This window comes from Heterodontus francisci, chromosome 19 (genome assembly GCF_036365525.1).
Source record: "Heterodontus francisci isolate sHetFra1 chromosome 19, sHetFra1.hap1, whole genome shotgun sequence".
NCBI classification, from domain to species: Eukaryota; Metazoa; Chordata; class Chondrichthyes; order Heterodontiformes; family Heterodontidae; genus Heterodontus; species Heterodontus francisci.
In genome coordinates this window covers 39,741,350-39,758,279 of record NC_090389.1, presented here as the reverse complement: position 1 = coordinate 39,758,279, position 16,930 = coordinate 39,741,350, and the positions used below count along the sequence as shown (strand labels likewise).

General features: G+C 42.1%; 1 protein-coding gene across 15 annotated transcripts in view; it reads right to left on the bottom strand.

Annotated features, from left to right (window-relative positions):
• Positions 1-16,930, bottom strand: part of LOC137380025 (forkhead box protein P1-like) — a 621,483-nt gene that overhangs the window by 589,985 nt on the left and 14,568 nt on the right. Inside the window, exon 1 of one of the 15 annotated variants that reach the window (XM_068051518.1) lies at positions 13,086-13,158. The exons of the other annotated variants lie outside the window; for them this stretch is intronic. The gene's annotated coding sequence lies outside the window, so the exon portion shown is untranslated. Of the gene's footprint in view, positions 1-13,085; positions 13,159-16,930 lie in introns of those variants that run through there. 15 annotated transcript variants of the gene reach the window in all.

The following is a 16,930-nucleotide window of genomic DNA, read 5'->3' as shown; positions in this document are numbered from 1 at the left end:
TGCCTCCACTCGCGGACAGAGGAATGCCATGCAAGATGTGTTTAGCCAAAACCACCAACTGTAATTTACAGGCTTGCATGACTGCAATGCCTTGATCCCTTCACAAAAAAAAAATCAGAATGCCTTTCAAGTCAAACCAATCATCTCAAAGTACAATTTGATGCCGTAATTACACAAAGTACATCCCAGGAAAATGTGTGATTTTTCACTGTCAGTTTCATTCATATGAAGAGGATAACACCAGTTGATATTCCAAAACTAAAAGGTTTGATGCAAATATTTTAACATAAGCAAAACAGGCTATTTCCAATTAATTTCATAACAAAAATCCTCTAATTTCTCAGAACGGTGAAAATTTCAGTACTCTAACCATAAGTGGAAAATGACACTATCAGGGAATAAACTGCTGCGCATTAAACCCAAGTGATCTCATCACAGATGATTTTTAAAGGGTTCCATAAAATCTCAACTTGTATAACTGCATCATGTGTCCTAGCTCCTGTAGGACTGTGACAGTACAAATGATTTAAGATTGCCACATCCTTGACTGAGTTAAAAAATGTAAAAGAAAACTAAATCTGTCAGATTTGACTTAATCAAACCTGTGGGATTTTGACTGTTCATAAAAGATTCTCTATACTATCAACACCTTAGTATATACTATTAAACAATGAACTTATATAGGTTTGACTTAGGTGATCCCTCTACAACTGGCATATATTCCAGTCAGCTGAGTCCTGCTGTTGCTTTTATCTTCTTGCTTGGGGATTACACCTTTGAACATTCCACAGGTACCATTACTTATCCCCTAAATAACCTGCAAGAAACAGTCTGGCACCTTACATTTGTCTATTTGTCTGGTTGTCCAGTTGTGACAGTGGTTGTCTGTGTACACTCTTGCAAGGTCATTGCTACAAGCCATACTACATCAAATTCAAAACTGGTAATTGGAAATGGCAAAAAAGGGATGTAAACACAATCCTCAACTCTATACATTCTGCACTTTTAGTTTGTTTTAAGATAATGTGCAGTATAACCTCATGGGAATTTTAAAGAATATATTGACATCTTTCACTGATTTGAAAGGTTTGCGACATTTTACGTTTCAAATCCACTCAGGCCTTATGTTCTATGTTTTAAAACCCAAATGCCCTACAAATTTCTGCAACAGCCTTTCAGTGCTGCTGCTTTGGAAAATAATACATTAATGGTTTTGTAGAATTATATTCAACTTATAAAATAGCCTGACCCAAACCTAAGTGTTGAATGTAATTTTATTTAAAATAATGTAATGAAATCTACTTAGAATGCTTAGGTGGAATAATATGTCAAGGTCTGACGTATACATATTGGGAGATTTAGTATGTGTGTTTGAGATCTGAAGAACAATGTAATAGAGGGAAACAATTACCAATTCACATCAATAAATATTTTCTTATACATTATATATGGGATTTGCCTGTGATCTACAGCAAATTATTTTCTAGTACAGTGACATAATGAACTCACATTCTTATGTGAATATCATTCATCATCGCAGAGACTGGAACAGTACGGGGAAAAAAAACCTTAGCAACGCTGAAACTCTCCTGATGATGGCAAGCAGGTGTGTAGCTAGCAATCGGAAGTTTGTCTTAACTGAAGCTTCAGATCCCTGGGAGTCACACACACACACACACACACACACACACACACACACACACACACACACACACACACACACACACACACACACACACACACACACACACACACACACAACACACTATGTGTAATTCAGCAATGGGGAGGGAGTTTCCTATCCTAAATGGCACAAACTAAATGGGAGTCACTGCTCCCTCCATATTGCTGAAATAAATACATGCACAACCGTATACATTACATACACTTTCTTTAATATAAGGAACAGTGAAACACATAAAACTTTCAAGAATTTCAAAAAGTACAAAAGAACACCAGAGCTCTTCCCCTAAGGGAAAATAACATTAGTGCTTTACCAATAACCTGCAACACCAATATTCTTTCAAAAATCTAGAAAAAGTGCAGGTCTCCTAAGACAAGATAACAAATACTATAACCTAGTCAGCACATGTACAACATTGTGTGCTACTGTGTCATGCAGATGAAGAAGGTCCCAGGTTCAATCTGAGTTGATCAATGTCAGTCAGTGGGAGTGCCACAAGTGGCTTCAGAGTCCCTGGATTGGAGGCAAAAAATCACCCAGGATTTCCACTCTTGCTCACAGTCCAGCAACCTTTACTGGATACTCCATGCTTGGTAAGGGTAAGGATATGGGTTCAACTATAACAGTCCATGTTCAAATAGCCCATTGATATTTGCCATGTAAGTTCATTTCGGTCATGCACAGGAGGCCAGACGCTGTACTCCATCATGAGTTGGCTTCTTCAGCAAGAGACAGGTGGGGGACCAATATATAAAATCTGGTTTATAAGTCAGACCTTCAGTACACTCAGTCCTTGCAAACTTGGAAGGAATTATTTCCACATTAGTTTGCCAGATAACAATCTGATTTTGAATGCTGTACCAGTAGTGCAAAATTTCATAGTCACAGACATTTGATTGGTATTGTCTCATAAGACTGGCTCATAAGACTGACTCAAGAACAAAAGAGAAGCATAAAGGGATACCACATGAAGAGAATAAGAGATAAAGAATAATGTGAGATAGAGAATCAGAAGTAAAAAGATAAAACATATAAAAGGGAGGGTAAAGACTAACATACTAAGAGACAAACATACAAAAGAGAAAGAGAGACACATAATGAAGTAACAGAACAAGCAGATATATTGACTAGAAGGGTTGAGCCAGAACTAGCAGGTGTTAGTACAGCTCCAGCTGTTCAAGAATAAGTATTAAAATTTGAGCTTGGTTATTTTGAAGGGAACTAAAAATGGCAATGAATAGTTCATTTCACAACCCAAGCCTGGATTACTGAATACACAATTGGGTTATCAGCCACACAACATATACAATGTGATAAATAAAATTGTCATTCACACCACAATCAATAATAAAATGGAATATAAATGACATGGCAGTGTGTATGCATGATATCTCAATAGATCTGTGGATTTATGATAGCAGTTCACTACCTATAATAACAGTCTTAAAAGGTGTTAATTTCACAGCTTCTATTAACTCAGCTTATCCTACTAACTTTTGATTTGAAGCTTTCAGAAGCAATTGCAGGCTCTCCAAAACTGTGCCCTTTTAGCTACAAAAATACATTTCTGCAGTTATTACATTGTAGGCTCAGATCACTTATGAATATGTGGACAGCAAATTTGAAGCGTATTAAAACTTCTTTCTCAGCTTTTCTGGAAAGGTTCAATGCTATAGCAGTAGCTTGGATTTTTTTTAAACCTTACACCAAAAAAATTTGTGTTGTCCTTCCCTGTTCCATGACACAAGTGGTATTACTCAATAAAAACAGATGTTTATGAAGTTTCACAATCTAACTTACTTCAGAAATAACCACTGAAATATAATTTTGGAGTTCCTTTTTAAATTTAACGGTTACAGGAGCATCACAAATTTCCAACTTCTATGCCAGCAATTCATGTGTTCAAACAACAGTAAATTTCAAGTATTAAAGTGTTGACAGGCAAATATATCTGCCAATAAAGACTTTCTTTAAAAAGTTTTACTCAGAGGTTTAATCTTCATGTAAGATCTTTCCCATGAAAAGCACACCTTTGAAAACAATGTCATTAGTTGTGCAAACTATAATACACCACACAAACTGCAGCAGTTAAAGAAGGCAGCTCACTGCCACCTTCTCAAGGGCAATTAAGGATGGGCAATGAACACTGGCCATACCAGCGACAATCACACAAAGTACAAAATACACTTGGATGATCATTAATACATATTCATTTGTATATAGGATTTTCTGGTCTGCAAGAAAGATATTCCTGATCATGTTTTCATATTTGTTCTTTCTTACTGTCCATCCTTTGGTTGTCCTAAAAGCATTAAAGGCATCTAACACAGGACTGGAGTCACATATGAGCCAACCGAGGCAGAGGAGGCACGTTCCTTTCCTCAAGGACATCTGTGTACCAGCTGGGTTTTTACAACAAAACAGCAGCTTTCATAGTTATTTTCTGGTGCTAGCCTACAAATTCCCAGATTTATTGAATTCACTTTCAGAATTTTCCATGGTAAGTTTTGAGCTTACAATCTCCAAGACACTAGTCCAATACTATAACCATTAGGCCTTCAATAAATAACTGAAGTCCTGGGTTTGCTTTCACAGCCACATCTCCTTCATAGGAGCATAGGAGCAGGAGTAGGCCATTCAGCCCATCGAGCCTGCCCTGCCATTCAATATGATCATGGCTGATCTTCCACTTCAATGCCTTTTCCCCACACTATCCTCATATCCCCTTATGTCATTTGTACTTAGAAATCTGTCAATCTCTGCTTTAAACATACTCAATGACTGAGCTTCCACTGCCCTCTTCACCTGGGGTAGAGAATTCCAATGATTCACAACCCTCTAAGTAAAGAAATTCCTCCTCTTCTTTTTGAGGTTGTAACTAGCAGGGTAGATAAGGAGGAACAAATGGATGTCGCATATTTGAATTTTGAAAAAGCATTCGACAACTGTCTCCAGCTCCAGCTTATTCCACGTGGATTCCAACTGAAATCCCACCCTTCGTGTTTCAGATCCACCCATGATTACAGATACCTTGTTGCATCCTAAGATCTACTCTCAGCGCGATGCGCCACCATATGCACACTCTTGACTTCTCTCTGAAGCAGCACTGACTCACTCCATTTCAAAGCTGCCCTGGTCCACAGTTTCATTTCATCCTTCATCTCATCTGGCACTTTAACAAAAACATTTTTATCTTCCTTTCAGATGTGAAGGATTGCAAGCTTCAACAACTCATGGGTACCAAAACCCCTCTGGATCCTTCTTCCCCTTCCCTTCCCTCTGACCCCATCTCTTCTTTGAATCCCACCCCTTGCCGTGTATTCACGATACACTCTGACCTTCCACTTTCTGACTCTGAACAATCTGTCTTCAGCAAAGGCCTCAGCTTTATCCCCTTACGCCCTCACGTCAAAGAATTTCCAGCTCGGCAGGATGGTGAACTCTTCTTCAGTTGCCTCCGCGCCCACTTCTTTTGACCAGGAGTCATACCAACTCAGCAAACCTTTTTATTCCTCTCTAATATTCTCCCTCCACCTGGACCGCTCCCTCTGGCCTCTTATCCTCCCTCAACCTTTTCATTGAGAACTGATAGTATGACATCGGCCGTCTCAATTTCTCTGCTCCCCTCACTCGCTCTAACCTGTCTCCCTCTGAACTTGCAGCAGTCCATTCTCTCAGGTCCAATCCAAACATCATCATCAAACCTGTTGACAAGGGTGGTGCCGTTTTGTCTGGCATACTGACCTCTACCTAGCAGAGGCCAAATGCCAACTCTCTGACACTTCTGCCACCTCCAACTGGATCATGATCCTACTGCTGAACATCAAGATCTTGCATCCAAGACTGTCAATGACCTCATCTCCTCTGGAGATCGTCCCTCCACGGCCTCCAACCTTGTAGGTCCCTAACCCCATAGAGCCTGCGTCTACCTCCTTCCCAAATTCCACAAACAAGACTGCCCTGGTAGGCCCTTGTTTCAGCCTGTTTCTGCCCCACTGAACTGATTTATTCCTATCACAACTCTGTTTTTATTCCCCTTGTCCAGTCTCTTCCTACCTACATCCATGGCTTTGCGGATGTCCTCCACCGCTTTTAAGTTTCCAGTTTCCCGGCCCTCACTGTCTCCTAATCACCATAGACATCCAATCCCTCTACACCTCCATCCACCAGCAGGGTTGGCTGAGAGCTCTCCGCTCTTCCTAGAACACAGGCTGAACCAGTCCCCATCCACCACCACCCTCCTCCGCCTGGCTGAACTTGTTCTCGCATTGAACAACTTCCCCTTCAACTCCACTCATTTCTTCGCAATGAAGGCTCACCAAACTAATTCCTGGGATGGAGGGATTGTCCTATGAGGAAAAATTTAATAGACTGAGCCTTTATTCTCTGCAGTTTAGAAGAATGAGAGGTGATCTCATTCGAACATACAAAATTCTTACAGGGCTTGACAGAGTAGATGCAGAAGGGATGTTTCCCCTGGCTGGGGAGTCTAGAACCAGCGGGCATACTCTCAGAATAAGGGACAGGCCATTTAGGACTGAGATGAGAAGGAATTTCTTCCCTCAGAGGATGGTGAAGCTTTGGAATTCTCTGCCCCAGATGGCTGTGGAGGCCCAGTTGTTGAGTATGTTCAAGACTGAGATCGATAGATTTCTACATATTAAAAAATCAAGGGATACGTGACAGTGTAGGAAAATGGTGTTGAAGTAGAAGATCAGACACGATCTCATTGAATGGCAGACCGGGCTCAAAGGACTGAATGGCCTACCCCTGCTCCTATTTCTTATGTTCTTATGTAAAAAGTGTTGTTATGGGTCCTAGCTATGACTGCCTTTTTGTGGGATATGTGGAACATTCCTTGTTCCAGTCCTACTCAGGCCCCCTCGCTCACCTCTCCTTCCAGTACATTGATGACTTTATCGGTGCCGCTTTCTGTTCTCGCCCTGATCTGGAAAATTTCATTGACTTTGTTTCCAATTTCCATCCCTCTCTCACATTTACATGGTCCATCTCCGACTCTTCCTTTCCCTTCCTCAACTTCTGTCTCCATTTCTGGGGATAGACTATCAACCAATATTCAGTATAAGACCACGGACTCCCAGAGCTACCTGGACAACACTTCCTCACACCCCACTTCCTGCAAGGACTCATTTCCATTCTCGCAGCTTCTCCATCTCCATCCCAGCTGTTTAGATGATGCAACCTTCCATACTAGTGCTTCCGATATGTCTTCCTTTTTCCTCAACTCGGGTTTCCCACCCACCGTGGTTGACAGGGCTCTCACTGCGTCCGATCTATTTCATGCACTTCCACTCTCACCCATTCCCCTCCCTCCCAAAAGGGAGGGTTCCCTTTCCCTTTGTCCTCACCTTCCACCTCACCAGCCTCTGTATTCAACGGATCATCCTCCGCCATTTCCGCCACCTCCAGCATCATGACACCACTAAACACATCTTCCCCTCCCCTCCACTTCAGCATTCTGAAGGGACCGTTCTCTCTGCAACACCCTGGTCCACTCCTCAGTCACCCCCAATACCTCCCCCCCTTTCCTACTTCACCTTTCCATGCAAGCAGGAGATACAACACCTGCACTTTTACCTCTTCCCTTCCCACCGTCCAGGGCCCCAGACACTCCTTCCAAGCGAAACAGCGATTTACTTGTACTTCTTTCAATTTTAGTATGCTGTATTTGCTGCTGCATTTGTTGCTCTACGGCAGCAAGGCCTGGACAACGTACGTCAGACAAGAGCGACGTCTCAATTCGTTCCATCCTCGCTGCCTCAGGAGAATCCTTGGCATTAGGTGGCAGGACCGTATCTCCAACACAGAAGTCCTCGAGGCGGCCAACATCCCCAGCATATACACCCTACTAAGCCAGCGGCACTTGAGATGGCTTGGTCATGTGAGCCGCATGGAAGATGGCAGGATCCCCAAGGACACATTGTACAGCGAGCTCGTCACTGGTATCAGACCCACCGGCCGTCCTTGTCTCCGCTTTAAAGACGTCTGCAAATGCGACATGAAGTCCTGTGACATTGATCACAAGTCGTGGGAGTCAGTTGCCGGCGATCGCCAGAGCTGGCGGGCAACCATAAAGGCGGGGCTAAAGCGTGGCAAGTCAAAGAGACTTAGCAGTTGGCAGGAAAAAAGACAGAAGGGGAGAGCCAACTCTGCAACAGCCCCAACAACCAATTTTATCTGCAGCACCTGTGGAAGAGTCTGTCACTCTAGAATTGGCCTTTATAGCCACTCCAGGTGCTGCTTCACAAACCACTGACCACCTCCAGGCGCTTACCCATTGTCTCTCGAGACAAGGAGGCCAAAGATTAAGATTTGCTGCTGGCAATGTGGTCTCCTCCACAATGGAGAGACTAAACGCAGACTGAGCGACTGCTTTGCGGAACAGCTCCGTTTAGCCTGCAAGTGCGACTGCAAGCTTCCCGTCACTTGTCACTTTAATTCTCCACCTTGTTTCCACTCTGATCTTTCTGTCCGTGGCCTGCTACAATATTCCAATGAAGCTCAACACAAGCTCGAGGAACAGCACCTCACCTTTTGACTGGGCACTTCACAGAGAACTCCGGACTCAACATGGAGTTCAATAATTTTAGATTATAACCTCTGCCCCCCCTTGTTTTCCCTTTTTTTGTTTTTTTTGCTGTTACCACCCCACCCCACCCACCCCCACCCCCCACGCCATTTCTTTCTTAATCCCTTTACTTTGTGTTCAGATGGCTGCTATCCTGCCATCTACACCTCATCCAGACACAGCTTTTGTTTCTTTACTTGGCTTTGTGCCATGAAACCTTTTGTCATTTAATGTCTCCTGCCTTCCACCCTATTACAGACCTTTCCTTTTATTCCTCTACCCACCACCACGCCCCCCCCCCTTTCACTTGCTCAAAACCTACTATATTTCTAACCTTTGTCAGTTCTGATGAAAGGTCATCGACCTGAAAAGTTAACTCTCCTTTTCTCTCCAGTTGCTGTCTGACCAACTGAGTATTAAAGTGTTTTCTGTTTTTGTTTCGAGTTCTGGGGTCTGCTTCTTTCTCTTTAGAATTCTATACCACAAACACAAAGACTGCCCTCAAAAAATGGCAAAAAACGAATAAATTGATTCCTCTTCTCAAAGAGGGCAAAATCCTACAGTAGAAGAAAGTTCTTTTAAAAAAGGATTCATTTGGGGAAAGGCTTGGGGAAACCCATGGTCTTTCTTCCCTAGTAGATTCTTCCCTAGTAGTATCCATTGTCTCTCGAGATAAGGAGGCCCAAAAAAGAAAAAAAAAGATTCCCAACAATAGCAGGAAAAGGCAGATTTATATGTCTTTATCACATTCAGCATAAAAACAGCATTTCAGTATTCAAATCCCATCACGTGCCTAAACATAAACTTATGCTTCTGCCAAGGAACAGAAAGTCATTTGAATATTTTTCAGTTGTCTCTCTTGATTGTTTGGTGATTAAATGCACCTTGTGGTGTAAGCCATACTCAATCAGGAAGATCCCGGGTTTGATCATTCCCCTGTGCTAATTTAGCTGATGTCAGAGAGACATTGAAGGTATTAAAACTGGCATGAGCTGCCCCAAGTTAAAGGAGGAGATGGTGGGTGAAAACAGCCATGCATCCTTCAATCTACCTAGGGATACCTGCTGGAAAGAACACATAAGGCGAGGTTATGGCCAGTGGCACTGATTTAAAGTGATTGAGTCAAATTCAGCCTTTAATGCATGAAATTCCAGGATATTGACCAGTTTTGGGATCACATTCTGAAATTACATCTGTTTATAATTAGGCACACTGGTTTATGGTGACCAAATAAGTCAAATTCTATTTTTATTGCATGGGATTCCAAAAATGGGAGTCTGGGATTTTTGCCAGCGTTCTAGGGTTTGAATTTCATGACTCCATCCATTTTTCCGTGAAAACTACAAAACTGTGGCCTTGGTTAAGGTTCATCTGTGATTGCTGCCAAAGCTGAATAGCCTCTTGACGCTCAATAGCTCAACTCACACTAAGAACAACATTTAGAGCAGGGGGCCAGAGCAACCATGGATCTGCACCACAACATGATTTGCCTTCAGGAGAGGTGGATGTTGCATACTATGCAAGTACCATTGGTATATATACAGCCGAACCATTGCAATTAGCCTGTTAGACCCAGAAAGATCCCATATGGAATGAACAGCCGACCTCAGCCAGTAACTTTGGCTTCAGTGTCTCTGGACTTTGGAGGTTAAAGTCAGCCAGGGCTCCTTGCTCTTGATTATTGTCACCCAGGCTGTAAAGTACCCATATTGTATGAATATTGAATATGCCTAGATAAGCCTCAAAATCCAATACCACGGGCTAAATTTTCAAGGCCCCCCAAAAATAGTGGCACCAGGCAACCTGTCAATTTCAAGGTACTGATCCCCATGCTGGTAATAATGAGCAGCACAGGGGTGGGCGGGAGAGGAATCCTGCTCTCCCTCCAATTCAGGCCAATTAAGATGGTTTAAAAGCTCATTAAGAGCTTTTAAGCGGTTGCGGTTTGTCAGACAGGTTACCCATCCCTTCGGAAACAGTTTATCTGAAGGCAGGCGGGTAAAGAGTTGGGAGCCAGCCATGGCTGCACCGGGACATCACCCCGGCCCCATAAGAGGGTCTGCAGGGCAAAGGGGGACTGGGCATTTGTTAAGGTGGTGTCCTGGGCACTGCACAGGTGGCAGGGTGAGTAGGCACTCAGTGCCCAGGCTTTGAATGGGGTCAGCACCACCCTGGCATCGCGGGGGCAGAGAGCAGGGGGCAAGGCTGCCAAGGGCAATTGGATGGTCACCTGAACAGAAGGAAGGCTCCAGCTGCAATGGGGACACAATTGTCAGATTTTGGGCCCAGTGGTGATGAGGCGCAACACCTTTCAGAGGAACCCCAGGCATCAGGAGGGCACAGGAAAGAAAAGAAGGGCAGGAAGGCAATGGAGGACAAACGTTAAACATACGATTGAGCGTCGAAGATGGAGCTTCCCGGGAATGACTAAGACCCAGTTGACTCTCCAGGCACCGGAATGTGTGCGTTCATTGCCGAAGACATTGCACCTCGCAGCACTGGTCACCATGCCCTGCCAGTGCCCATCAAAGTCACTGTGACCTTGAACGTTTTTTCTTCTGGTCTCTTCCAAGGTTCAGCTGCAGACCTTAGTGGCATCTCAAAAACGGCTCCACACCACTGCACCTCACTGGTTACTGATGCCCTCTTTGCCAGAGCTGAACAGCACATTAATTTAATGACAAACACGGCCTCGCAAAGACAGAGGGTATTGGGTTTCGCCTGCATCGCTAGTTTACCCAGGTGCAGGGCATCAGCGATTGCATCCATGTGACCACAACAAGCACTTCCTCCATGTGTACGCTCACTTTCCTGGCAGCTCCACGACACCTTCATCCTCTGCCAGTCCAGGCTGCCTCACATCTTTACTCCAACCCCCAAAGTGCGTGGTTGAATCCTAGGGAACAAGGGAAATCCCTTGAAGAGATGGCTACTGACCCCTCTCGGAGAATCCCAGACAGAGTCACGGAAGTGATACAACCAATGCCACCTGCTAAGCAGGACAACCATTGAGCAGGCCATCGGGCTTTTGAAGATGCGATTCCAATGCTTGGAACAGTCATGTCATGCCCTCCAATATGCTCCAGCGAGGGTCTCGGTCACTGTGGCGGTCTGCTCTGATCTCCATAACATGGCCCTCCAGAGAGGTATGGAGCAAGAGCAGGAGGTGAGAAAGGAGCAGGAAGATGAAGTGGAGAGAGATGACACTGAACAGAGAGATGCCCCTGATGCACTATGAGGTGGCCTCCACTTGCCACCCTTTGGGAAGAGGACCTCCCTCCTCTCCCTCATGGCCCCCAATATTAGATACAGGTCAGCATCGATGAAGCGCGAGTCTGCTCTGCCCCAGGTACCAGGCCTCTGGCTTCCCTGTGACATCTCACTTCCCTCTACTGAAGTGGAAGGTTTTGGCACAAATTGCAGATCTCTCCCTCATGGGGTGTCTAAATGAATCCCACACTTGATCTGACCCACCTCCATTCCCGCCCCCACTGGTTCTAAGTGGGCAGGAAACCTGTCTCCATATCAATTAAGGGCTTCCCCATATGAAAATCTGAACTTTAATCAGTTTCCCACCGGAGGCAAGTTTCTGACCCTCAAACAGATCTGGCTCCTGTTTCCCACCTCCGTCGCAAAAATTCAGCCTCATGTCATGGTTTAGGCTCCTACATGAATGCCTACTTCAGCCAAGTACCAGAGATCTACTGGTGCCACGGAACTATAACCGTGCATGAGTTACTACTCCCAGAAGAAGAAGGGAGAAATAAGGTTTTCTTCAGCCCTTTTGGGTAAGGTGACGAAAGTACTTTGGGATTTATTTTTATCAAAACCATTCTAAGGCGTTTTAACATACTTAAGATTGCAATAACTTGATTATTTAGACACAATATTCTTACTAATGTTTCCAGCATTACAACAGTGACTACACTTCAAAAAGTACATCATTGGCTGTGAAGTGCTTTGAGACATCCAGTGGTCATGAAAGGCACTATATAAAAGCAAGTCTTTCTTTAATTATTGAAATAATAAACCAAATATTTAGAATTTGTCATCAAATCATAATAAACAACCTACCAGTTAAAATGGCTATTCAGAGCTATGTACAAGAATATCCTAGCTTCACAATGGACAAATACAGGTCAATAGTTATTACATTTTCCAGCTACATGTTCGTCAGTTATCTTGGCTAATTGTCAAAACCCAGAATTCATTTGAGTATTTTCTCCCCAATTGCAAAAATGTTCCAAGTCACCAGTAAAAGAGAAGCAAAAAAAAAGCAATTCAGAAAGTATATGTGCAGGACTGTGCTAGACCCTCAAATTCCCATCCCTTAAATTCAGCCTTTGTATTTAATTTCTCCTCTCAACATGCACACTGCATAATCAACAAGGTTCTTCAAATATTTTGTTTCAGCAAGAGCCTCTTCCCACTAAGGTGTGTGCCAAAATAGTACTTGTTACAAATTATTTTAGAGATACATTTGCAAAATTGATTTGAATTTTTTAACAGAATATAAATGTGCCAAGAGGGAGCATTCAAACAATTAACAGAAACTAATCAGGTTTTAGTGGTTTTAGGTATGTCCTATTTTTGGTTTAGTGGCATGCAATCATTTGCTGTTTCAAAGGTTCCTGACAAACTTCCATCCTTCTAACATCATTTCGTATTCATGGGAGTCACCCACAAATGACAGTACAAACATATTTCATCACAGCACTATGGGTGCAGACTAAACAACTTAATTTATGAAAAGTGCTTGCTACATTCAAAATGCAAAATTCAAGATAATAACATTTATAAAAGTACACATACCAGTCCTTCAATTCTAAAATATGCTGTTACATCAGAGATCACCAGATTTTAAAATATGTCATGGCAGCTTTATCCAGCTTGCAAAGCACACAGAGAGACAGAAAGTAGTACAGACCCAGAATGAAACAAACCACAGAAAGTTCATGTTATGAGGTTTATTCACAGTATAAAAGAAAACAAAGTCTAAAGAAAATACAGGAAATAGATTGACATACTTTGAATTCAACATTTTCAGTGTATCTGAACATTTTTTACACTCCAGTGGTGCATTGCACTAAAAAATTTAAATAATTTCATTTTTGCATTTTTCAGGTTGAACAATAAAATGGTGGGGCCTTTTATCACCTGCATGATAACACTGAATAAAACACACCAAGCGCCGTCAGGCACAGTTCTAACATATAACTAAAACTAAACATCTTATCTATTTCACTGTTTCCAATCCTACACATACAGTAGGAGCAAGTCCTTCAATAATTTACTTGACACTTAAATCTTACTTAAAATCACAATACATTTGTAACATGTTTATAATTGCTTACACATTAAACTGTTAGAAAGAATGAGTTTAGTTGATACTAAGCAACATTTATTGGATCAGTCAATACAACTATTATTCGTATTTCCTCAATTTGATACTGAATTTTAAAACAAATCTTTGATGTACCAATTTTTCCACTTTCTTAATTTGCAAGCATACGACTGTTGCCGCAACCGATCAGCAAAAGATGTGCACCTCATTCAAACTTTTTCAAAACTCTCCTAGATGTTGCAGTCTTCAGAGGTTCCACATGACCTCCAGAGTTTACCGGTGTGTTACTACAATCGCAAACTAGAAAGATTCTGTTATCTGAATGGGCTGAAATACAGTAATACAAAAAAAACCTGCATTTATATAGCACCTTTCATCACCACACGTCCCAAAGCGCTTTACAGTCAATGAAGTACAAAAACAAGACTGTTCAAAAGTCTAGTATTTATCAATCCCAAGTTATCTGGCTTTGCATGATAAAGCAACTAGCAAGTGAAAAAAATTCTGAAAGATGAACGTGCCTAAAGAAAAATATCTGTTTGAAGTGATGCGCTAATCAGAGCACAACACCCCTCAGATATGGGACATCAGATCCACACAAAATGATCAAATCAAATGTAACACCTTCAGAATTCCCTACAAGATGAAATTTAAGTTTTATGTGCTTTATGGAACTTCCAAAATGAAAACTTGTGTTCAGTAATAATTGAGCATGATGCAATAGGTTCTTGCACAAATCTGTTAAATGTGGAGAATGACAAAGCAAACTGGACCACTTGATCTCAGACCTCATTCCCCTTTCTTAAAAATCATTTCCACATTGTAGTTTCCATCAGACTGTTGCAGCAGATGTTGGCTGTTAAACGCCACAGACGACACAGTGCACAACTTCACTGAGACGGCTGCTAGCCACATCTGTAGCTGATGAGACTGGAAGCGCAGAAGTGTGGCAGACAGCTTGGCCAAAGCATTGTAATCCACTCTGCCCTACATAAAATCACTTTATGCAACCTTCCACTTCTTAACCTCTCTGTCTATGTCGTTTAGAAGCAGCCTATCAATGTAACTTCCTCATTACAACTCGAGCTGTGTGTAGGCATGGGACAGAAAATGAGAGCATCCAGGAAGCAATGTGTTCGCACAGAGGAAGCAAGCTGTGGCAGTATTTCACAAACCACAACACCTCTACTAACTCCTCATTAACTAGGCTGCATTCCAAATTCATTTACAGCCCCTAGAGAAAGCAGCTTCTTGTGTTTATTAAAATGACAAAACAGAACAGATTTACATATGCAAAACAAAAAGCAACAGGCATTCCCCCCAATTGACCTACAGCATGTAGGAGCTGTTGTGGCAGCATGGTTATTCCCTCACAGATTCTGTACCAACTCAGAGGCGTAAGAATACCATCTGGGTAATGCTTATTTAAATCTGGCAGCTTTCCTGCAGCAGGCTGGAATGGAAATGTAAGGAAATAAACTGCATCATTTACTTAACATTCACATACTATTGTGGCTATAAAACACTAAAGAACAACCAGTTTCATTATTTCTACTGTGTCATCCAAATAACCTTTTGCAAGTTAGACTATAAACAGCAATATAACAAAACCGTGGATTCACAGTGAAATAACAGCAGTGATTTCATTCTAAGTCCCTCATGTGAAAGACACAGTAATCTTGCAGACCACCATGACCTGAGTAACACACATCCTTTTTAAAACCAATACTTCTTTTGAAGTGGGTTTCACTGGGCCTAGCATTCTGTACAGCATCTAGTCAGTGAGGCCATCGCTCGTATCTATAACCTCCTTTGTATAGGGCACTTTCACATTTTCAACAACTCAACCACAGACCGTCACATCTGCAGCAAAATATGAATCCTCAAATCCCTAATAAATAACTGACACTGGAGCTTTTTTTATTTAGGTTCAGAGAAAACTCTTTCACTACCTTTTCCCAAACAGAACAAAGCAAAGCAACATCTTACTCATTACAGTATAATGTGAAATGTCTGTAGTATTCATTCAAGTAATAATATTTTTACAAATATGCTTCGACTGCACAAGATGAGGACTGGTGCATTTCAGGTTAGCTGTAGGGTTAGTGATATAGAAGTGTGACTACCACATCTGGTTCATGCTGACACAGAGCTGTGTTTCAACAGCGCATTCTGGGCAGTGCCTGAATGATTGCAGTCTTTTGGTGACATACTGGATGGAGAAAGGGCACGGAAACACCTTCTGCGTTTGTCCTGACTTATACCCCATTTACATTGTCAATTTGACAGAACTAACCCCACATCCCCATCGGTATATTTTTGACACTGAATATAAACTCTGTAAATTCTGAGTTTCAAAGTCACCCCACTTCAGGGGTAGGTTTCATGCCAACAGTAATTCAAGAGGCAGTACAGTGTAAACTGTCACTGAATTTCAAGCTGACAACTACATCCGAGGAATATCTACCTTCATTGAACTGTCATACTGCAGGGACATACTAACAGAGCTATTATCTGTGCACATATGGTCACAATGGATGTGCATTAATGAAGGTCGGACAGAGATCAACAGTGAAGGTCCTTGTACATAAAAAAGGCCAAATCTGTTGGCGTTAGAAGCCTATTTTCTGATACAATTGGGCAGTCCTACTCAGCGTAAATGCAGTATGTGAGACAGCTGGGCAAAGCATACTAAAGACCCTTTTAGAAACAATCCACATCGCATTTATGTTTGTACACATTTTTTAAGTCCACCCTATGCTTTACAGCTAGAAATACATGTTACAATTTGCCTCTATAAAACAAGACAGCCATATACCACAGTGTTCTCTGAGTAACTACTCATAGAAGCTTACCCTCCATTTTGCATGTGGGAAAGCTGCATGGCATTGCCCAATCTATCATATTTAAATGATGCATTAATGCTATGAAAGTAGAGCACATAATGCAGCAATTGTGCACTGATTTTGTAACCTATTAAGCAAGAATGGACATGCATGTGGACTGTCTTTTGAAACTGAGGATGGGCTCAACAAAATGAGACCAAAGCTGGAGACTGTTATTCTAACTTAAGAAGGTAATTGTTAGCATTCTAAAGCAGCTTAAAGATTTGGTATTTTTGAAATGTTTCTTTCGACACTTTACCAAAATACTGGGCTGTTTCTGTAGTAGTCACCACCCACTCACCCACCTCACTGCATATGGTTGAATGAAATACGATACTGCAAAAATATCCTGAATCAAGGATAAATAATGGCCAAAAAAAAATTGTAGAAAAACTCCATTGACAGCTTAGTGGATAAATGCTTTGTCC